Below are 24684 nucleotides of genomic sequence, written 5' to 3'. Positions count from 1 at the left end.
GCCTAGAAGTGAGGCGATATATTTTCATATTATTCGAAGACAAGTGATAGAGGAGCTGGCTATACACCTTATCCTTTACTTTCTCTTAGAATGGGTTTAATTTTTCTAAGGCGGTTAAGGCAGAAATAAAACACACAGAGTTAAATTCCATTTATTCAACCTGGCTGAATATTGATACCTTGCCCTATTTTTATGTCATCCATGTAGAACAGGAGATTCTAGATGCTCTGCTGGGTGATTGACAGAGTATTGCTCAAGCCAGATGCACCTTGATGTACTCAGACATGCTTAGGATCATCTGAAAAAAACATCAGGCATCCAGGTGTAATGATGAGGAAGAGGGAGAATGGGGAGAAAAGAGAAGAGGAGGAGTGGAGGACAAGAGGGAGGGAAGGGCTTCCCTGGTGGCGCAGTGGTTGAGAGTCCGCCTGCCGATGCAGGGGACACGGGTTCATGCCCTGGTCTGGGAGGATCCCACATGCCGTGGAGCAACTAGGCCCGTGAGCCACAACTGCTGAGCCTGTGCGTCTGGAGCCTGTGCTCCGCAACAAGAGAGGCCACGACAGTGAGAGGCCCGCGCACCACGATGAAGAGTGGCCCCCGCTTGCCACAACTAGAGAAAGCCCTCGCACAGAAACGAAGACGCAACACAGCAAAAGTAAATAAATAAATTAATAAACTCCTACCCCCAACATCTAAGAACAAAAAAAGAACCGATATATTAAAGGCTATTCACAATGAACATTAAAAAAAAAAAAAAGAAGGGAAGAGGGAGGGGCAGGAGGCAGAGAGAGGAGGGAAAGGGAAAGAAAGAGAAGGAAAAACCCCAAAGCTCAACATGACCTCTTGTCCTCCAAGGAGCCTGTGGTAAGGAACCAAAGGGAACACTTACAGCATACGTGCTGAGACTGTAATATCCATGGAAAAAGAGAAACTTCCTTTTTCTCTGCTCAGGTTTTCTTCTTTACACTGAGTACCAGGGCTTCTGTGAGTGGAGGTCTGGTGAACTCCTGATGAAAGGTACTGACAGAGGTCAGAGAGTAATCTTGTTCAGAAAGAACAAGCCTCTACTTACCAGATAGGATAGGTAGTAATTCTAGGCTTCCCCATCCGAAAACATTTTAGGCTGGATAGCCTATTAGCCTGTGATTTCATGCAGATGGGGTGTCACATTTGAGCAGGCTTTGCAAGGGGAAGGAAGGGACAGGTTGTATTTGTAGCAGAAACCAGGGGTACAGAAGAGGAATATTCTTTCTGTTTTGGTTTTGTTTATGAAGAGGATAGAAGAACACCGGGAGATGGAGATAGAGAGAGTAGGAAGTGAGGGTCAGAGGCTCGGTGACAGAATGAAGATGAATAGGAAAGGAGAAGGAAGGATAAATATCATAGTGTTGCTAAGGAAGGGTGGATAATCATGGTGATAGTGATACTAGCTCACGTAATGAATGCTTCCTATATTGGTTTGCATGTATTATTGTGATCTTTACAAAAACGGAGTAAGCAAGATATTGTGATCTCTGTTGTGTAGAGTAAAGGAATGGGGCTGAGAGAGGTTAAGTAATTTGCTCAAGGTTAAGTAATTAGCTCAGCTAGTGACATAGCTGGGCCTTGGGTGGTTGTCTAATTCCAAACCTGTGATCTAAACTGCTGCTTTCAAGGTTGGAAGGCAGGAAAATAGTGATACCATTAGCAGAAACAGGAAAACGAATAACTACTGTGTGAGTGGAGGGTAAGAAGGGATGAGAAGAGAGACTGAGGTTGATTGTTTTTATTACCATAGTGATGCATGCACCTTTTACAGATCATTACTGCCTTCATATCACAACTAAGATTACTTCGAGTGGGTGTTTGCAAGTATTCTTTAATTAATTAATTTTTGCCTAGAATACATATTTTATTTTTAACTTTTTATTTTATATTGAAGTATAGGTGATTAACAGTGTCGTGTTCATTTCAGGTGTACAGCAAAGTGATTCAGTTATACATATACATGTATCTATTCTTTTTCAAATTCTTTTCCATTTAGGTTGTTACATAATATTGAGCAGAGTTCCCTGTGCTATACAGTAGTTCCTTGTTGGTTGCAAGTATTTTTTTTTTTTTTTTTTTTTGTGGTACGCGGGCCTCTCACTGTTGTGGCCTCTCCCGTTGCGGAGCACAGGCTCCAGACGCGCAGGCTCAGCAGCCATGGCTCACGGGCCGAGGCGCTCCGTGGCATGTGGGATCTTCCCGGACCGGGGCACAAACCCGTGTCCCCTGCATTGGCAGGCGGACTCTCAACCACTGCGCCACCAGGGAAGCCCCCGCAAGTATTCTTTATGCATAAAAAATAACCAGTGATCCTTCCAAGAAAAATTAAGCATCAAACCTAAAAATTCTTCAACTAAACCTATTCTTATTTATTTCTCTAAACATCAATTAGTGGCCTGCCACAGCTGACATCTGTAGAAAATCACTAGGACAATATGTCTCTTCCTCAGTATGATTTAGCAGTATTTGCTACTTTTCACAACACATTGGGGAAATATGTTTTTCCACATGGCATATTTTTACTTTGATGCTTATTTTTTATAGTAGATTGTTTTGCTCTCCACCTAACCCATTGTTCTTTTCCTTCAATTTTTCTTCCAAATAAACAATATTGCTTTTCTGAAGTAGTATTTTCAAATCCAAAACTAACTTCCCGTGTGCCTTGGGGTACCTTTTAAAATATGCCTCCTTTGAGATACTTTCAGTGGATGCATGTTTGGTCATTCACTTCTTTATTTATCTTCTGACTCTGTCACTGAGATGGACAGAAAAACTGTGCTGACCATAGTCATATGTTTAGGCAATTTAAGAGAAAATAAAACAAAAATAATACAGAAGCATGTCGAAAAGTTGAATCAGCAATGAGTATAATAGTCTGAGTGAACTATTGTGAGATAAAGGCATACATTTCTCCAAGTAAAATTTCTGTGACATCATACAGAATGAAAAATAAAATACGGTTGACCCTTGAACAAAGTAGGTGTCAGAGACTCTGATGCTCCCTGCAGTTGAAAATCCAAGTATAACCTATAGTTGGCCCTCCTTATACACATTTCTTTCCATATCCATGGTTCCACATCCATGGATTCAAACAACTGTGGATTGTGTGGTAGTGTAGTATTTACTATTGAAAAAGATTCACTTCTAAGTAGACTCGAGTATTTATACAACCCATGTTGTTGCAGGGTCAACCGTATTTCTTTTGAACTTTTGGATTAAAATATAGCAGAGCCACCTTTGAAAATATTGTTTGAAAATAATGCCCCAAAAAAGACTTGAAATCATTCATTTAGTCCCATATATACATTATTTTTTTAATCAGTACCACAATTATTATGTTTTGATTGTCATTTTAAGAGCATAGTGAGTCTATTGCAGTGACCACATTTCTGATTGTGTGCAAAAATAATGAGCGACATTTTACCCTCCCTTGCTCCCCGATAGAACTATGCATCACTCCTTGAAGCATTCTTATGCTTTCTACCATTTTGTGACATGTGTCATACTTGTTATTAATTGTGCAATGCTTCCTGAGAGCAGTCTACGCATTCATGTCTAGTTCACTATTATTTATCTACCCATTGGCTAGAACATCTGAAATGTAAGTAGGTATTCAGAATATGTGTAGAATGAATTAATGAATGTGAGGTATTGGTTGAGAAGATTATATACATAAACACAGTAGCTCTGAGTGCAGATAAATATAAGATAAAAATCCTCAAGCTGTGGCCTTGAAATATGTGGTTATGTTTCTCATAGAAGTTTAAACCTTAACAGGAAATGAAGTTTCCAGTCTGAATTACCTTGTGTTTATTTTCTGATGCAAAGCCTTACTAAATCTTTAGATACATTTAAAACATTTGACTCATGACCAATATTTTATGATCATTTCATATTGAAGATAGTTTATGGAATTAAAGTTGATATTTACTAATTGCATGCAATTACCAATTGCATGTATTTCTACTCTTAATAATTATAATTTTAAAATTATTTATTTATTTATTTTTTATTGGAGTATAGTTGCTTTACAATGTTGTGTTAGTTTCTGCTGTACAGCAAAGTGAATCAGCCACACTTATACATTTATCTCCTCTTCTTTGGATTTCCTTCCCATTTAGGACACCACAAAGCACTGAGTAGAGTTCCCTGTGCTATACAGTCTGTTTTCATTAGTTATCTATTTTATACATAGTAGTGTATATATGTCAATCCTAATCTTCCAATCCATCCCTCCCCCACTTGGTATCCATACGTTTATTCTCTACGTCTGTGTCTCTATTTCTGTGTTGCAAATCAGTTCATCTATACCATTTTTCTAGATTCCACATATATGAGTTAATATACAGTATTTGTTTTTCTCTTTCTGACTTACTTCACTCTGTATGACACCTCTAGGTCCATCTACATCTTTGCAAATGACCCAACCTCATTCCTTTTTAATGGCTGAATAATATTCCATTGTATATATGTACCATATCTCCTTTATCCATTCCTCTGTTCATGGACATTTAGGTTGCTTCCATGTCCTGGCTATTGTAAATAGTGTTGCAATGAACATTGGGGTGCATATATCTTTTTGAATTACGGTTTTCTCTGGGTATATGCCCAGGAGTGGGATTGTTGGGTCATATGATAGTTCTATTTTTAGTTTTTTAAGAAACCTCCATACTATAATTAAAAAATAATCTTAATGTAGCATTTCTGGGAGTTTCTTTTGCATTCACAGAAATTGTACTGTGTGTCCTTCTAGTTCTTTTTGCACAGGAAAAAGTTATATAGGAAAAATCAAAATTTATCTACATATTCATGTGATTAGTCCATGATAGAGTTATTATTATTCATTTTATATCTTAATAAATATAAACAAGTATGCTTAAGAAACACGCCTCATGTGTTTTCTGCATAGACCTTAGTCCCTCTAAACTGCATATAATCTCAACCCAAGTTAGAATGTTCAATACCTGTAATTAAACACTGAATTTGCATGTATTAAATCTTTTCTCCAACCCCCCTTCCCTGTTGCAAAGGTCTGTTTCAGACTGGAAATTATCAGGAAAAAGGGAACAGGGATGATCAGTGAGACAGGTTTCTCCTAACAATTGCTGTTTTGACCTCAATAAGGGGAAGGAAGATTTGTTCAGGGACTAGGACAAGAACGACTTTCATTTGGTGTGATCTGGTAATAAGCGCTGTCCTGCACCATGGCTTGCACAATGGGGTATGCTTTTGGGTTCCTCCCAGGTTTGTTTCTGGTCCCCCTTTTCTGTGGAGGAAACCTCTCTATTGAGAAAGGTCCCTTAGATGACTTCTTTGGCCTCTGAGCATCCACTGCTACAACTCTGGCCTCTTTCTCCAGAGGTCTCTGGTCCCTCCAGACAGCCTTATAGGGACAGACCCAAGATGACTCCTCGCCTGCTCTTTTCCTGGTATGGCCTTCGCTTGTCTGTAGGTAACACTTTTTTTTGGATCTCGTGACCTATCACACTCTGAAGTGCAAGCTGATCCTTCTAAAGTCTCACTCTCCTGGCTTCATCCTTTAAGCAAAGATGGAGCACATCTCTTATAGGGAGGAGCCAGATCCCATTTATAGTTCAGACTTCTCAAGCTTGAGCCAAGTACCAGCCCTCTCTGTATCCAACAGTTTCAGCAAACATATTTCAAAAACAATTTTCCTAGGTAGGGGACTTGAAGCCCTATCTCCTCTTACTAGTGCTAGGAGTTAGAAGTAGGATTTCATGACTTTTAAGCACCCTTCCCTTCTCTCCTCTTTAATAAATATCTTTGATCTGGGTCAGGGGTCCCAAGGACCACAGAATAGGTTCTCTTGCATTCCTATTTTAAAATCCCTTTGGGTGGGCGGTAAGGTGAGTCTGACCCATACTCATTATTGGAGCCTCAGCTGAAACTGAGAACCAAGTACATTCTAATATCTTGTTACACCAATAATTGAAAGTATGAGGAATGAGGAACAACTAGGTTGAACCACATAAAAGTGTTGATATTGGATTATTTTGATCTACACAAAGAATAATTTCATCAATCTAATATTATACTCTTTTAAATCTGCAGTTGTATAATTTACTAAATTATAAGGGTCTATCATTCCTTATCTGAAATCTTTGGGCTCAGATGGGTTTCAGAATTCAGAAGATTTTTAGATCTTTGACTTAGATTTTTTAATGTAATCCAGCACATATTCTATATATTACATATCTTCCCAGTGGGTCTGGATTACGAAGCTCTCTGATTTATGTATTGGGAGTGTTTGGTTGTGGAAAAATCTGTTTTATTTATAATGGCAACTGTGGTTTCAGGCTTACAGTTAGCATTTCCTAGAGACATTTCAGTCGTCTGATGAGAAGTCTAGGGAATATGTGAACTATAGGCAGAGGATACAGCATATGCTGCTCAAGGTATTTTTAAAGCTCAATACTATGATGACATCATCATAAGACCTCTGTCATGAATTCATTTCATTTCACACGGTCTTAACAACCTATTTCACCCTCCAGTGTGTGAACACACTAGTTTATAAAATCGTAACAAACAAATTGATTACATTTTAGAGGTTTAATATTGAAAATAAAATGAAACAAGCAGGGACATATCATAGTTCTCAATTTGCCCCTCATTCATTTGCTACTAGGAATATGATCAATATATAATAGTCAAAACTATTTGAATTTCTGGCTGCTATACCTAGATTTTCCTCTTATGCTAGTTTAGACTTTAATTCTTTATCAAGAATTATTCTGTAAGAGCACGCACAGAGAATATGTATATTGTTAAGTTGTGGGTGATAAGAATTTTTTTCCGAGGTAATGTTTACCTACATGTGGCTTTCACTTAAGGCTTTGATTTTAGAAAATGACCCTTGCCTCTACCTAAGAGTTGGCATCACCCTGACAGGCCCCCTAAGTGCAATGATATAATCAATGATCAGTGTGGACTTGAATGGCAACTCCTCTTTGTTAGGTGTACATAAGCAGCTGCTCCTCACAGGCATGTGGCTTCTCCTTCTAGGTGTGCTGTAAGCAGGGACATCCATTCGGCTGTATGTCATTACACTTGGTATTGTAGGACCTCATTTATCCTGCTTTCTGTAAATGGAAACGGTATAAACTTTGGGAACTGCTTAATAGGAGAGGTGTGATATGAACAAAAGAAAACTGTCATCAGGCATTCAGGAAGCCTGTTCCATGTGCCTGCCACTATTAGTAATGCCATCTTAGGCAAACCACTTCAAGTCCGCCTTTTTTCCTGAAAAGGCATAATGCCATGTGTGTGATTCACAATAAATATTACATGAAAACGAATGAACATACTGTGCTGCTTCCATTTTGTTTTTTGGTCATGTCTGCATTAGGATGGCTATAGGGATTCCTTTAATCTTTTCTATTTTCTGTAATTTATGTCACCATTAGTTCCTTTATGTAATTTTATGTAGATATACAGTGATACACACACTCACAACGAAAAGTACTCCAATCACAAAGATACACAGGTGGATAGAATTTTACTAACTGAATACAGCATTTAGAAGCATCTGGATCAAGAAACAGGCCATCAGTAGCATCCTAGAAGCTTCCTCCTGTCCCCTCTAGTTCCTACCTTCCCTGAGAGTAACTCATATGTTGACTTCTAACATCTCAGGTTAGTTTTGCCTGTTTTTAATTTGATAACAGAAGAATGCATCAGATAACGCACCAGGTTCTGTTTAGTACTGGCTTCTTCCCCTCGACAGAATACTTGGGAGATTCACCTTGTTATGCATGTAGTGTTTACCCTTTTTACTGTTAATGGACATTTGAGTACTTTTCAGTTTTTTGCCCCCTACCAAGAATATTGCTCTGAATTTTCTTGTACATACTTTTTGTGAACATATGTATGCATTTCTTTTTTGGTGAATGTCTAGGAATGCTATTGTTGGGTCAAAGGAGATGCATACATTCTACAGTTTAGGGGAAAAATTGTTTTATTTAGTTTTCTTGTCTTCTGCCAATCAACAGTGATTTGTCATTTTAACTGTATTCCGATTTCCTTTTGGAGAAAGATCCACCATCAGTACATAGTTTTTTTTTAATGCAATAAATCAAGTTTTCCTACTCCAGAAACAGAAGGGGTCTTTGGGGGCTTTTTTACTAGGACTTAACTAGAATTCTCCTTTCTCTAGGAAAAAGATAGAGGTCTATAATCTAAGCTTATTCAGCCAGATTCTCTCTCTCTTTTGGGGGGTGGGGTGGATTTGAAACTTGAGCAGAGTAATTCAAAACAGAACAAATGATTGGCATTTGATCCTAGTAGCAGCAGTGGTGACTTGGAAGGTCTGGTAGGATTTGTAGTTGCCTGTTTCTTGTCAGTTTTAAATCTGGTTGTTTACCTTCCCCAGATCTTGTGAGCTCTTGTATCTTCTTCCAACACATTCCTTTTTTCATTAGAATGTCCACGTTGGTTTCTGTTGCTTGCAACCAAAGAAACCTGTGTCATGTATAAACTCATATACCACACATTAGTAACAACTTTTACAGTGCTATAAATAATGTTTCATCTTACTATGTTGAGTGTGGTAGATTTCAAAGTAAACTTGGCAGCTTCATACAGACGAAGACATCCATAAAAAATATGTATTTATGGTTTCTGGACATAGTGGAAATGCTTCCTACAAATGAGGCCTAGGGGAAAATGGTAAAGATTAAATCCCTATTCTTAGCCACATGGGAGAGGTGGATAATCAAAGAGAGGGAATTTGGTGGTACGGGAAATTTTGTCTTCTATAGTTGGCGTTTACTGACTGTAATCATAACTATGTTATTTTTAATGTTATGTTTCAGAGTAAGTGCATTAAATGGTAGTGTTCACAGTATCACTTCTTTATCAGGAGTGATGAAAAGAGGTAAATAAGGGTCATTTGCCATGAAATTTAATAGAAAAATTCCTGTCAAGTATTCTGAGATGTCTTTCACTTGTCCAAATTATGTTAAATTTGCTTAAGTATTTAACATTATGTATTTCACCTAGTTCTTAAATTTTAACCTTGTCTGCTAAAATTTGAAGCTTATGTTCTTTTTTTTTTTTTTTTTTTTCCATTTCAACTCTACACAAAGAGGCATTGTGAGACTCTGAGGATTTTATGTTACAGTTGTTTGTAAACTTTAGCATCTTTGGAGTATGCATTTTTGGATTTGAGTAAAGGTTGCTTCAATTTATAACTGTTGAATATCAGGTATCAGTCCTAAACTAAAAGGGAACTTCAGATCACATTTCATAGGATTATGTGAAGAGAGATGATGACTGCTTGAGACACCTTAGCTTCAGTCGTTTCTCGGCTGACTGACCATGCCATCAACTGTCACCCTTCTCCTGCCCTGAGTTTCCCAATTACATCTCAGCACACAAAGAAAAGAGCTTAGTTGAAAAATCCTAGGGATATTTTCTAGAAAAGTTGTGTCCTGGCGCTGTTATATTAGGCCTGGAGTTCCAGGCCAGACAGGATAAATCAGAGTTGAGCTATAGGAGGCAACATAAGCAAAGGCTGAAAACAGAGATAATGGAGAGAAAGCCTCCTAGAGTCCAAATTCTGAGATCATTCATTAGCTTTGTGTTCTTAGGCAAATTACTTAACCTGTTAAGATTTGGTTCTTGATCAGTAAAATGGGGACTAGAATTGTGTCTGCTTTGCTGTGACAATTAAATGAGAAAACATCTGTAAAGCACTTAGCCCAAGTTACATTGGCTATTAAGCATTATTACAGGTTCCCCCCTTGCAGTTTTGAGATGCCTCAAAGAATGTGGACTACTGATTACAAAATGTGAAACCTCAAAAATCGGGCAAGATTTTCCTGGTTACTCTTTCATAAAGCCACTTATACATATTTTTTAATATACTTATCACAATGTTTATATTCATAATGTGGTGAGGGTTGTTTATTTTGATGTCTGTTTTCCTGAGATTTAAGTTTCATTAGGGCAGAGATTATGTGTGGGTTTTTTTGTTGTTGTTGTTGTTTTTTGGTAATGAATGTGTGCTTAATACCTAGACAAATATCTGGCATGTATCAAGTGCCAAATCAACATCTGTAGAATGAATGCATGGATGAACCAATGGATGGATGGGCTGAAAACAGTCATCCATGGGAGATATAGACATACTAAAAGGCCATGAAAACTGAAGAGGATTAATTTATTTACACATCAGACTCTAATTTTGCTCACATTGTACCCTCAGTGCCTGTAACTGATCCTCACACACAAATGTGATTGAATAAATGTTGAATTTAACAATATGAAATCACCAATATTCAACTACTTCTGCACTACAAAAATGACAATTTCATATAGTTCAACATGATATTTGTAGAAGATATTAGTAAATAAATGTTTCAATCCTTGAGTAATTCTCCTTCATGGCTTTAATTTAAAATACATATTTACTTGTATTTGTGTATCTTAATTGTGTATCGCAGACAATTGGGAGCCATGCAGTAAACATTAGAGCGCCATCCCATATTTTTAATCTTAATATTTCTAGTACTAAATATTGAAACTTGGTATTTTAAATAAAGCTTTATAGTTCTTTCTAAATTCTTCAGATACTTACCAAATACGAGAACTACTAATCTTAATTTTGTCATTTGTGCATCGTCCAAACAGAGTTAAGCCTGCTTAAGATGGTCTTCTTAAAGACTATTTACCTTTTGTTATTATATTTTACTTCAGGTTAAAATATTTGGGAACAGCTAATCGAACTCATGGAGATTTGTATAGCAATACCTGGAGAGTATTTTTTTTCTTCTTAGATTTAGGATTTATTGAAGATGACAAAAAGATTTGTTGGCAATGAACCCATTAAGGAATAAGAAATAAGCATATTTTCTACTCAGGTATCATGATTAATAACTAGGCGTCTATAGATTGGGATTTTGAAATCAACTTCTAGTTTCCTCTCACCTGGAAAGTACTTATAATTCTTAACCTCAGAACCAAGGGACTGGTCCCAATTCTGGTATGATTGAGATTATTCTTCTGAATTCTACTTTTTCCTCTTCTGAATCTCACAACTATGATTTTCTGGACTGGAATATCTGCTTTTGAATTTGGTCCATTATTAATAAGCATGTTTAAATTTTGTATTATTCTTATGTATTTAATAAATAAATACACATTAATAAAATAATGAGACATTATTTCAATTTATAAAAAAGACTTTGTGTTCCTCCTATCAATATGCATATCACAAAGGCTGGGAGCTTATTTTTTTAAATGTTTACTTTATATGTGTTTATATATGTATTTATTTTTTAATGAATGGTAATGGCTGTGGCTTCCTGGATGTGTATGTCTGTCTCTCTCCTTGACATAACTGTGCATGTCTGTGTTCTTTCTTCTCACTAACAAACAACTTTACTTTATACTTCTGCCATGATGAGTGAGAAGAAACACTGGTTCAGCTGGAATTCAGAATCAGGTTCACTGACGCTAAATTCCAAGTTTTATTTTTTGGAATTGCAAACATATTCTAAGCAGTCTGGTGAACAACTTAGCATTTTTGAAAGAACTGTGTTCCAGCTATGTCATCTGTGAAGACCTAGTCCATGCTAAAATCTCTCTAAGCAAATGATTCCACAACTTAAAGTTAGTCTTGTGTTTAACTATCCTCATTGTCAGAATATTTCACTATATGACCATCTTGTGCTATTCCTTTATCTTATATTTTGTTCATTCTGCAATCTACTTTAGGAACAATTTTTCATGATTCTCTGATGTATTATGAAGTCTTTTTAATGTCTTAAACTCTTATTCTAGGTCTTTCCTCTGACTCCTTACTAACCCTTGTATGTTTTTCTTTGCTTAGGTAATTTAGAAAGCTTCACTTTACATCTGCACTGCTATTCTAAATACCGTAAAAGCACCTCCGTAACTCATTAGCTTTAAAAGCTGAATCACACTATTGATTTATATTTATTTAGCATGTAAATCAGCATGACCTTCCATACATCAGTTTCATTTGGGGAGATTTACAACACACTGTTCTTCTTATTTATTGCTTGGGTATTGTATTTGATATGCATTCAGTTTCATTTCTCCTGTCTACTTGTGTGTTGTTTGCTAATCCAGTTAAAGTACCAAATGCCTGCATTTTCACACTGTAATTTAGCACTATAAAAGTATTAAATCTTAGTGTAAAATATAAAGTGAATTTTATTCTTGCTTTTCACTCTTAAAGCTTACATTACTTTTTTGACCTTCAAATTTATAAATATATAAACAGTTTTAAAATTTAGAGACAAGCATCAGCGGGTAGTGTATACATTGAAATAGTTATGCTAAAGTCTTTTTTTTTCAAACTTTCAAGTAATATGCTCACTTAAACATGAAAAAAATGCCCCTTTATGACCTTGTTCTGACTGAATGTTTCAAATCTATCCAATAAGACAGTGTTGTTGAACTTTAAGAGTGGCAATAGAAATATATTTTGGAAGACTGCATTTTTAATTTAGTAAATAACCTATAACTATTTTAGTTGTTTCACTTCTAGTTTAGAGTTTAAATCAAGGAGTGTAACACAACATAATAGCACATACTAGATTTTAGGAGGAACTAGCTAGTTGCTTGAGAATAACTGCCCTCTCATAAAATATTTTGGAAAAAACAAATGAAATCCATTTTAATAGAAAAATCCTCTTGATTTTTAATCATGTAAATTATTTACTGTATTCAATAAAGAGCATTCGTTTCAGAGATATGTAGAGGGATAAAATTTATGTAAAGGAGAAAAGAATCCTCTGAAAAATAAAATAGATGAAGAAACATTAACATAGATGCTGACATTAGTTTGAATTTAGTTGTTTTTCTATCTCTGACTAAATTTTCCAAAGAGCATAATATAAAATTATGCTAAGAAGTATGTCATATTGACCTATCAGAATAAATACACAAACTTGTAATGAAACATAGTCAGAAACAGAACCAGAAATATGATTTACAAAGTTTGTAGCAGAGAGATAAAGGTGCTAGATTTAAGATGTACAGAGATCTGGCAAATGGCAGGCAGTGGTGTTCGACTATCAAGTAAGTATTTGGTAGATAAAGGAAAGTAGGCAAGTCCCCGGAGGGCTCCTGAATAAAGAGAAGTTGGGCAGATCTCTGAGGTAGAAAGGTAAGCAGAATTCAGAATCTGAGGATCAGATATTCAGAACCTAATATCATAACCAAGTAACACTGGCAAGTTTTAATCCTAGAACTCCTGATTTTTTTTTCTATCCTTGTCTGCCACACATGTTCACAAAATAATTTATAGTGAGGAGGAAGCCAGTGTCCCCAGAAATATTTTATCTTAAGTCAGGAACAAAGCAGTCAGGACCTTCTGAAATATATGTGTAATAATACATGACATTATTTGAGTGCAAGTTGGGGACCAGGTACTATATGTAGGTACCTTGTATGCATTATATCTCTTAATCCTTTGTATTATGGGAATTTTCTCCATTGTACAGATGAAGAAACAGACACAAAGAGGTTAAATCATTTGTTTAAGGTCACACAACTAATAATGAGTTAAGTCTGTATCGGAGGTCAGGTAGTTTGACTCAAAACTACAATGAAATGCTATTCTAGAACAAGGGCAGGTGAGACCCTAGGGTGAATGTCGTTATATTTGAATGGGGTTCATCTTTGAATATCACGCTAAAGTAGTGAGACTAAAGAAACTCTAGACAACTCCTATATTTGAAATTCATAGTTAATGATAAAAATACTAAAGAACATTTTACTTAAGCCACAAAGGATGCACTACTTATGACACATGAGAATAGGTAATAGAATCTTAAATAGAATAAGTTTGAATTGTTGAATTTTGTAATGGATTTATCTAAATTCATTTGTTTTATCGTCATTTGTTCATTCAATACATAATTATTTTGCTCTCACTGTGTGCCAAGTACTGTGTTAGGGATAAGGGAATTAGCAAGACAGAGAGTAAGTCCTTATGAGTCTGTAGTCCATTGGAGGAGTTAGTCAATAAATAAGCAAATATGTAAATATGTATACTATTATAATATTTCTTGGAGATAAGTGTTATGAAGAAAAATAAAGCAGATTAAAGGTAGAGAATAAAAGGGGAAGGTTATTTTAGAAAGGATGTTCATGAAAGGATTCTCTGGGGAGGTAAATTTGACAAAAGACCTTAATAAAGTGAATGAACAAGTCTTCTCAATATAAGGAAGAAAGGAATTAAGGAAGAGGAAATAAGTGTAAATATGTTGAGTTCAGAAAATAGGCACGGGGCATTAGGAGATAAGGTTAAAGGGACAGGTAAAAGAGAGGTCATAGAGAATATACTAGACCATAATGTAAGGTCCCCAAGGTGAACCAGATGGGAAGCCTTTGGGAGTTTTTGACATAAGAAGTGTCATAATCAGATTTTTAAAAGATTGATATCCCTCCAGCTACTGTGGAAGGTAATATCTTAGAATAAGGTGCTAGCAGTGGAGGTTAAAAAAAAAAAGTAGTCAGATTCAGGTATATTCTAAAGACTGAGCACACTGTAATTGTTCATGATTTAGGATTTGAATTTTGGATGTAAAAAAAAAAATACTCCAGAGTTTTTGGCCAGAGCAACTTGTGGTGCCAGGTTTGAAGGGATAGAAATAATCAAATATCTATTTTAGAAACGTTAAGTGTGAGATGTCTATTAAAGATCCAAGTGAGGAGAGAGATTTGGCAGTTAGATGAACAGTCAAGAGATAGTGGGGGCATTCTAAGATGAGGTTATAAATTTAGGAGTTATCAAATTATATAGATGGTTTCCAAAGCCCTAAGACTGGATGACATTACCTAAGAAGTGAGGGTGGATAGAGAAAGCAGAGGCAAAGATTGAGTTCTAGGTCATTCCAGTACTTAATAGTCAGGAAGAGGAAGAAAATACAGAGGATGAGTCTGAACAGAAACAGTAAAATAAAAACCAGGATTATGTAGTGTCTTGTAACTGAAGACAAGAAAATGTTTCAAGAAGGAGAAAATATCTAGTCAAAAGCTGCTTAAACGTTGAGTAAAATTAAAACTACATATAGACCATATAACCATGGAATTTACCAACTTGGAGACTGTCATTATCCTTGAATAAAACAATTTCAATGGAATGGTTGTGATCAAAGCCCTAAGAGATCAAAAGGAGGCAGCAAATATAAATAAACCCTTTGAGAAAGTTTGCCAAGATGCAAGCAGAGAATTTAAGCAGTGACTAAATGGCACATAGGTATAGTTTTCTTTTTTCTTTAGTGAAAGTTATTATAGAACATTGTCGTGTAAATAGAAACCATCCAATAAACTGAGAAAAAATAAAATTTATGTTTGAGAGAGACGTGATAACTAAAGGAACAAAGTCTTTGAGATGGAGACAAGTTTGAAATGCATATAAGTGAATGGGTTGACCTTAGATAGATGTAGAGATTTGTCATCCAGTGTAACAAAAAGGATCTTCAGGATTCATCAATAGAGACATAGGCATGGGAGGAGGAGATGGTCTGTTTTGGTTGCTTCAGTTTCTTCAGTGAACTAAGAATGTGGTTTTCACCTGAGAGTAGGGAGGAGAAGTTGGTGCTGAAAATTTGAGGAGATGCAAAGTGGTATGAGATAATCTTCGTAATTGGGAGAGTAAACTCACTGGGGATGTATATTAGAATTCCAGAGCACTACTGAGGTCCAGAGTGAGATAAATGGTCCCAAATGTAATGTGAGACTAGCCCACGTGATTGTGTGTGCTTTCTACAGTCATGTTGAGCAGCGTGGGTACAGGCATGGTATGATAAGAAAGTTGGATTTAATTAGGATTGAGGGTTGGTTTTTTTCTTTTTCTTCAAGTAAGTACAGGTGAGGGCATAAGTACAGGAGCTCAGGTTTTGTTCAAAGACTAGATGAGCATTGTGGACCAGGAATCTAAACTGGGTATTTAAGAAAATGAGGGGCTGGTTGCCAATGAAAAAGTGATAGATTAATAAATTAGTGGTCCCAGTGGGTTGAAGAGTTATTGGAGTGGGACTAATGATTAGAGTTAAGTGAGCTGGAAAGATAAGAATTTGTGTTTAGAGGTATGAACCCATCTAAGACATAAGCCCTTTGAAATAGAAGAATACTGTAAATTAGCTATTATAGGATTCTAAGTCATAAGCTGCTGGACTTGCCACTGCAGCCGCCTGCACTGAGAGGTAACAACATTCTTCCTTCTCATATTAATAATTTAAAAAGATGAATGTGCAATTCACATGTCATATGAACCTTGTTTTTGAGATGGCATTTGTATACCCTAAAATAATGATAAATCTAAAAATTTATACTCTCGTGTAAATGGCTCTTCATTGAGATATTCCGTATTAATGTGATTTTAAAAAATCTAGTCCATAACTCAATTTTGAATAATTTTTTACTGAAGCCACAAAGGCTTGGAGGATTAATGTGAAAAGTTGTCTTTATATATAGGACCCTGCAAAACATTGACACCCATGAAGGCAATACAGTAAGAGATGATTTAACGAGTTTCTATAATTTTGAGACAGTAGTTAAGCCAATATCCTATCAGTGCAAAATGATTCTTAGAATTGATATGATTTCTCCTGCTTAATTTTATTTTGGTGATCTTTATAAATTAGCCTTTGGCCTTGCCTATAGCTTTTATGCATTTATAAGCTTCAAAAGTACATTTAAAAATTTTTGCTGTGACTCTTGATTTTTGCTCTAAAATGCATTCTCAGTACATGGAAATAATTGATGAAATATTAAGAAGTTATGGGAGTTTGATGAAAATGTTATGGTGTTATCACTTATTTTACCTACATGTGTATACATATATGAGCATATAAATGGTACTTTTTGCAGAAACTAAATGGCAAATTCATTGAACTTAGTTATTTTGGAAAAATACTCTAAACATTCCTTCTTGATACTAAACAAAATAGCTTAGTTTTATTTCAGAGATTTAAAAAAAATTAATGTAAATGCACATTTATTGTAATTTCCTAAATGACATACGCTTACATCAAAATAATTTTAAATATTTAGGAATCATAACAAGTTCTTGGCACTAGTTTGTTCTTATGATTCAAAGCATATTTTTTTATACAAATAACATATCCGATGTTTTTATATGACTGCTTTCCTAGCAATCATATGGTTGGATATGGTTTATCAAGTAAGCAAATCTTAACATTGCCAACCAGTACTTTGTGAATGCCTTTTGAATTCAGTGAATTGTAAGATGGTTTCTAGAATATATATATATATATATATATACACACACACACATATATATGTAATATATACATACACATATATACACACACACATATATATACACAAATTAATCTTTTTTTTCCTGACATTATCAATGATAGTTTCACTCATATGAAAGTTTAAACCCAAAATGGGAAATCTGGGGAATTTGGTAGAAAAATATTGGTGTAGAAGCCCAGGTTTCCCTTCTATGACAGTTTTGGTATGCTTTTTGATCCTAATTTGGTTGTATATTGCTGCTTCTCTGAGCTTCTTAGTATTATTGGGTTATGTATTTGAATCACAGACTGTTAAAGGTTGAAGGATGAGACTCAGAATCCTTTCATTTTACAGAGGAGGTAACTGTAGTCCAGAGTGAGACTTGCTCAAGGGCTACATAACTAGCAAAGGGTGAATTCTGAACTCAAGTTTTCTGACTTTAAAAGTTGTGCCCTTTTCATGTTGAGCTGGAGTGGGCCTTGAAGGATTGGATGGGTTTATTGAAGGAGACTGTTCCAGAAGAAGTTCATCTAGGAGAGGAAAGCAAGAGTTTTATGGCATGCTGCTAGGGAAAAAGCAAAATAAAATGCAGTGTCACTTGAAGTTTGGAGGGAAAAAGAGTGAATAAAGTATGGATAACATTAAAAGAACATCATATAAGGCTGCTAGTACATCATCCATAGTGTTTATTTTGAGCAGTTGGTGACATTTAGAAATAAGTGAGGGTTCCAGCCATTTTCAGTAGGTGGTCATTTTGACATTTCTGTATAATGCCTCTCTGGGCTAATAAAACTTGTCTATTACTGCTGGTTCCCTTTTCATTTTATTATTTCTGTTCTTTTAAAGTAACAATTTAGTAAATCACAGTATATAGGCAAATGCTGGAAGTCAAGTATTTATATATACTAACATTTTTTAAGCCTGGACTTTTTTTGCATAACAGATGGGAGAAGTGTGAGTAATTTCACTGGAATTCTGTAGCCTTAGTTTTCAAAAAACTTTTTACTTTGTGACATTTAAATATTCAGTTTATATCTAATAACACAAATAATATTTTTAAATAAGCACTAGAGTTATTATCAAAACAGAATCATGTGGTTTGGCAACTAGCATATAACATGGACATCTGTTACTAGGGAAATAAATTAAACCAAAATAAATTGAACCATGGTGAATGTTGCTATAATTTGGTAATTAATGATTTTTAAACTACAAATTTATGCTACCTAATTTCAGCTGGACCTTTGTAATATGTCTTATTTAAAGCATGTCACATTATCCGAGATTCCCTAAATTTCTCAAACCCCAAAACACAGACCAGCCATCCTCCCAGCACCATCTTCTCATAAATTATCTAGTCTCCTATATTTATGTGAATATATTGTTAGTTCCCTCACTTTCCTTATTTGCTCCTCTGTATTTTAATTCCCCTTGATTCCTTCCCACCTCAGAAGAAGCATGTTCCTGCTTCCTTATATGTGACTTTGACATATACCTTTGCTCTTGATTAGATTGTCCCTCCTAAGATCTTTTTACATCAATTGTCCTCTTTTTAAAAAGTGTAACTGGAATGGATTTCAACGCTGCCCCTGTTGGGGAGTGTGGGGACTGTGGAGCTGGCTCTGCTTATCCCCCTCCAAGCCCAGGGGTGTATGCAGCTTTGTCCTTCCCTCTACTTTCCAGTGCCTCTCTGGTTATCCAGGACCTTATCCTATTTGGAGAGCATATCCTATTTGGAGAGCATGTCAGTGTTGTAGGACATTGAAGAACAGCTTGTCTAATGGGAATAGTTGTGGTGGGAATTTACCCTGCTGAAGATTGGCCAGCATCATGCTGGTATCTATAAAGGCTATCTTACCGTTACTACCTGCAGTATGAAGGACTGCTTACATAGCTCCTCAGCAAGGCAATGTCTCCCTCTTACCGGGGCTAGTATAGATAGTACTTGCTCTTGGAAGAAGTGGGGATTCCCTAACAAGAATGGTCCACTTTGGTTGGGGAGACTCTCCCTTTTCTGCCTTACGGGTTTTCCTGGCCTTTCAGTCAGAACTAACACTATCAAAGAGTAACTATAAAATATTGCTCTTCATCTACCTCTTAAAACTATGTTTGTGAATCAAGTTAATGCTATGTTCCTTCAGGGCTTTGATTTTTGATCCTCGATCCTCATCCTGTTTTTCCTTCTTGATGATCTCTGCTGTTGCAAAATAAAAGTTTTTTTGCTGTTACTTGTCCCTCAATGAAATGAGCTTCACAAGACAATTTGAAAGGCAAAGCTGTTCATTAACTTTTTCCTTTCGTTTTCAATTTTAATTCTCTCCAAGATACTTGTGGTTGAATGGAGGAGGGTCAAGCACAAGGATTGACACATGAGAAAAGCAAGCTAACCTATTTAAAAATCCCATGTATCTAAAATTGCACCACTAATATTTTTATTGCATTCTTCATCTTTTCATGCTCTAACTGTTCCCTCTGAAATGCCCCAACAGCAGAACAACAATGATGATGACAAACAACAAAGAAAAGTCTTTGAACTTCTTAATCAGTAAAAAACATCAATCTGTTTCTCCGTCCCAAATATCTTGAAAAGTGAAGTCTATTTATGGCTACAGTCTTCCACACTCATATTCATCCACATGCTCCTAGAAAACTCCCATTTTATTTCTTACTATAGATATTTTAAAATAGATAATGATTTAACTATCACCAACATGACAATATGTGTGACTTTTTTTTTCTGAATTCTTCTACTGCCATTCCTGCAAGGCAACATCCACATCCAAATCCATCCATACTTAAAAGTTTTCTATGCAAATGAGGTATTTCTCCTTCTAGTCAAGGTTAATTTCTATACTATATCCTCTGGCTCCCATGACTAAATTCCTTTCCTCTCCATCTCCAAAACACTCCTGAATCAATTGATTCCTTTTTTTCTCTGTATCTTCAAACTCGCTGGCCCTCTCTACTGGCTCATTAGCTTTGTCTCCTTTTCTGTTTGTTGTTTTGTTTGACCCCTAAAAATAGTTTTCCCCAGATTTCTCCTTTCACCTCTTTTCTCACTATGCTTTTTTCAGTTTGTCTAAGGGTTTGCATTTACTTTGAAGGTTTTAATGATCATGTACTTAGTTGGTCACTCCCAAATCTAAAGTAATAATACTTTAGTAGTATTATTTAAACATTACTTTAGTAGTAATATTAAAGTTGTAATGATACTAAAGTAGCTTAGAATGTTAAGAAGAGGTTTAAAAGAAAGCACACACAAAACCCACGCATTTTATTTTCTCCCTTGGAGCAAAACAATTTGCTAACTGAGGCAGCCAGTAAAACAATATTTTAATTTTGCGTTTGTTTTTGTATCTTCTAGTTTGAAAACAAAGCACATGTTAACTCTAGATTTCAGTCTGACTTACAGTAATATGTTGTATAAAATGCTTTTTGAGCTATTCTTGAGCACAGCATGGGAGTTTGTTATTAACATTTGCTTACTATGGATTTAGACCTTCATAAATTATTAAAGTACAAGTGATGTCTCCAAGGTACCATTTTAGGATGTCGCTAGAATTTGGGCTGTTTTTTGACCTTCTCTTTCTTTTCACGCAATGTTAAATATCCTGTTAGATTCTAGAAGTTTTCTTACTTGTAGAATCATCTTAAGGAATTCATTAGCATTTTTGATTCAGGTATTGAAATATGAAAAGTGAGCTTCATATCTTTACTTATAAAGAAGAAATAAATTCCACCTTTGCTACTGCTGAATAAAGGTTGTCTTTTTCAAGCAATGAGTAAAGCAGACATATTTCTGATTTCCATAAAGTTATCCATGGCATAAATTAATTATGATTTTAACTATCAAAACTATAAAGTTAATCCTTTCATTAGGTAAAGATAGTGAAATTAATGGAGATAAATAGATATGAACTGACACACCTTAATCTTAGTGGAATTTGTATGCACATGAAGGAATATGAGTAGGAATGTAAAATGAGAAGATGAGAGATTAGTTAATGCTTGACTTTGAAAAGCCTACAAACTTGCCCAAAGTCACACATTAAAATATATCCATTTTTCTTAAAAAAACAATAATTTGGCAAGTATTTCAAGAAAGAATAATTAATAAGCAATATGAAGTAGATAAGGCATTGTAGAACCTCATCTTTAGACTGGACTCAATTTGCTTAAATTCCACTATAGGAAAGGAAAGTTACTAAAAGTTATATCTATAGACATGTAAGGAGTTAATTAATGTCGAGTTTTACCACATGGAGAGAAGAATATTCTCAGTAGAATTACATATTGTACTATATGTTTTTCAAAATAGGAGGGATGGTAAGAATTAAAATGTTTCAGAGTTCATGTTTCTTAGTCTTCTAAATTCCTAGCAATATTTACTTAATTGTAAAACATATAGCTTTTTTAACCTTGTTTTTTCCATGTATTATTCCTAGAAGGAACAAGCAAAACCTTAGATATAAATAAAATTATAAAACTATATTTGCATTTGGGGGGAAGTGGGGAGGTAAAATCAAAACAATGAAAATGAACACTGACTTCACAGGAAAACTTTCTGGTCCCGTTAGAGAAGACAGCATTCGTTTCTCAAAGAACAAACAAAAGAACATTTGGCAGGGCTTAAACGGCAGGAACACTGAGACAGTGCTCATAAATTGATTGAGAGCTTGAATGCTTGAAAGTGCACGTTTCAAAGCCTAGAAATAAATTATTTAAATTGATGGAGAAATTGGAATTTCAGATCTCAGTAATAACAGATGATGTATTCTGATTCCACAGGCTTAGTGAGGAAGTTACTGTTTACACTAGGGGGTGCTCAAAAATTATACCACATTATTTGGTGCTTGGCTACCTCAGTATCTGCAGATCAAGCATTTTTGTATATCGATGGGGTGATATCTCAGAAGAGTGCTTCTGTTATATCCTATCTTTTGTTAAATCATAGGTTCTGATTCAGTAGCAGCAGTGCACACACACAAATTCCTCAGGAAAGACTATTCTGCGGTTTATAAATAGTTTCCCATGGAACTAGTGATGGCATAACTATATCCATTCACTGTGAATTTAGCTTGCAAGATTTGAACACATAGTTTTGCTTTTATTCAGTATAAATTCACTTAGCAATTAAAAAGGGGACATGTTTTAGATTAATTATTAGGTATTATAGGTGATACAAAGTTGAGTAGGCCACAAGAATTTTTTAATATAGAAGAATTAGACAGGAACAATACTTCTATAAATAGAACACAAAGTAGAATCGTTTTGTCCAACACTTTTACACTATTGCCTGAAATAGTGTCTATCCCATAGTCATACTCAATATATATATATTTGTTGGAGAATGGATATGATAAATATTATAAGAGAATAAAAGTGTTCCAAGTGTTCAAAGGGTGGTTGGAAGTGTACAATATTTGTGGAAAGTTTTGGAAGTCACATTCCTGGCCATTGCTCAGTGTTACGTTCAGTGGTGCTGAATTTAAAACCCTGTGACGCATAGTAAGCAGGATATGAGACATTGCATTTCTTCCCTCCCCCACTGATTTGTTCATTCATCATTCTATGGTTTATGGAACACTTCCAAGGTGAAAAGACCAGAACACAGAAGTAAAAGATAAGATCTGCCAGTAGTGAGGTCTCTATGTTTTGGAGGAGACAGGCAAATAAATAAGCACTTAAATGATTATGATAAATGCTAAATGCTCTGATAAGTTATGAGAGAGACAGAGACAGAGACAAGGAATAGGCAGTGTGTCAGGGTTTGGTGCATATGATTTTTGTCTCCTGACTTCTGAATTGAATTAGGATAAATGGGAATTAGTCTGTTAAATTTCTCTCTCAGAGGGACATTGATCCTCAGTTTAGTCCCAGTTCCCCTCTCACACCACATAGTTAACATAACTATTACACATTTTACGTTGAATGGATACAATTATCCACAACACACTCCACTTTTTGATTTCTGATTGGGTGAACCACAATTAACACTGCATTCCATACTTTGTAAGCTCTTTGATTGGACCTGTAATGCCTTTACATTATGATGTATCTGTCTTAATAGCAAATATGGAACTTGTCTTGTAAATTGATCTTGTGTATCTTTGTAAACCACATTATAAATGTTCTTTGCTTTGGGCTTTGCTTTGACACAAGGTAGGAAATTGACTCAGTTTTCCTTTCGCTTGACATTTCTGTCAGTTTTTCCCTTTTCTCTTGTCAGGCGCACCTTAAAGTTTTCCTTTATGTGTTATGTGAGCTGCCTCAACAGTATATGGCAGATTCCCATACTGACCCCATTGACCCACCTATCTTTCATTTCAAGCAAGCAGTTTTCCACAATTTTCATCAACTACCACAGTCCCTATTCAGTTATTTGAAATAAATATTTGATGGTTCCTCAAACTAGGGTAAAGGGCTATGTATTTTCGGCTTCCAGGATAATCTAAGAGGCTGAACTTTATAGAGATCCCTAACATGCCGTTTAAAGTCAGGCTGCCTGTGTTCACATCATATCTGCCGTTTACTTGCTTTGTGAGTTAAGGTCATTGACCTCTGTGGGTCTCACCTTCTTCATCTGAGAGCTGGTGATCATAATATTACTTACACAAAGTTCCTGTGAGGCGTACACGCATTAATATCTGTGAAATGTTTAGAATGGCATTTACTAATATTAGTTTTTATCTGCATGTTCTAACCAGATTATTACCCTCTATTGAAATGATGGAGATGCTATTGACAATAATAGTGGCTAATATTTAGAGATGGATTTGCCATGAATATCATAAAGCTAAATCGTCAGGATCCCTCACTTGGACAGGTCCCTTAAGGGTCCTGAATTTTTGGTAAGATTTTCAAAAGTAGTATAATAACTACAATCATTTGAGACCATTGTCTCTTCACTACATGATTTTCCCCTCCATTACACTTCCCCTAGCATAGTACCTGTGGATTAGCCACAGGCTTATTGGGATATAGTTAAGGGAAAGTTGAGTTGGGGATAAATGTACTTTGGGTACAGGATGTACTTGAACAGTTCGTGGTATCTTTGGTGTATAGCTAAATAATGGCTAGCTGTGCCAGGTATGAATAGCTTTCAGGAATATTACTACTCCTCATTATACAAATCTGCTAGAGCATCCTGACAGGGTTAGAGGTTGTACTGAAATGTGAACTCATACTATGGCTCTCAGTGCCCCCCAAAAATGTGTATAGTAGAGGAAATACAAAGTTTGAAATGTGTAAAGGCAGAAGCTAGTTTGTGGAAAATCTAATCATAGAACATATAAAATATATGGGGAGATTTTATGTCTTTTGTCTTGTTAAACCTGTCAATAATAAGAAAATATGTTTTAATCAATTATCTTTCTAATCTTTATAGAA

The 24684-nt window shown here is 35.5% G+C and overlaps 1 protein-coding gene across 1 annotated transcript in view; it reads left to right on the top strand.

The window, feature by feature from the left end:
• TMTC2 (transmembrane O-mannosyltransferase targeting cadherins 2) overlaps positions 1-24684 on the top strand; it is an 850034-nt gene that overhangs the window by 742616 nt on the left and 82734 nt on the right. The gene's annotated exons all lie outside the window — the stretch shown is intronic.

Source organism: Lagenorhynchus albirostris, chromosome 11 (assembly GCF_949774975.1).
Source record: "Lagenorhynchus albirostris chromosome 11, mLagAlb1.1, whole genome shotgun sequence".
Lineage (NCBI taxonomy): Eukaryota > Metazoa > Chordata > Mammalia > Artiodactyla > Delphinidae > Lagenorhynchus > Lagenorhynchus albirostris.
This window is presented reverse-complemented; position numbering and strand designations above follow the sequence as displayed.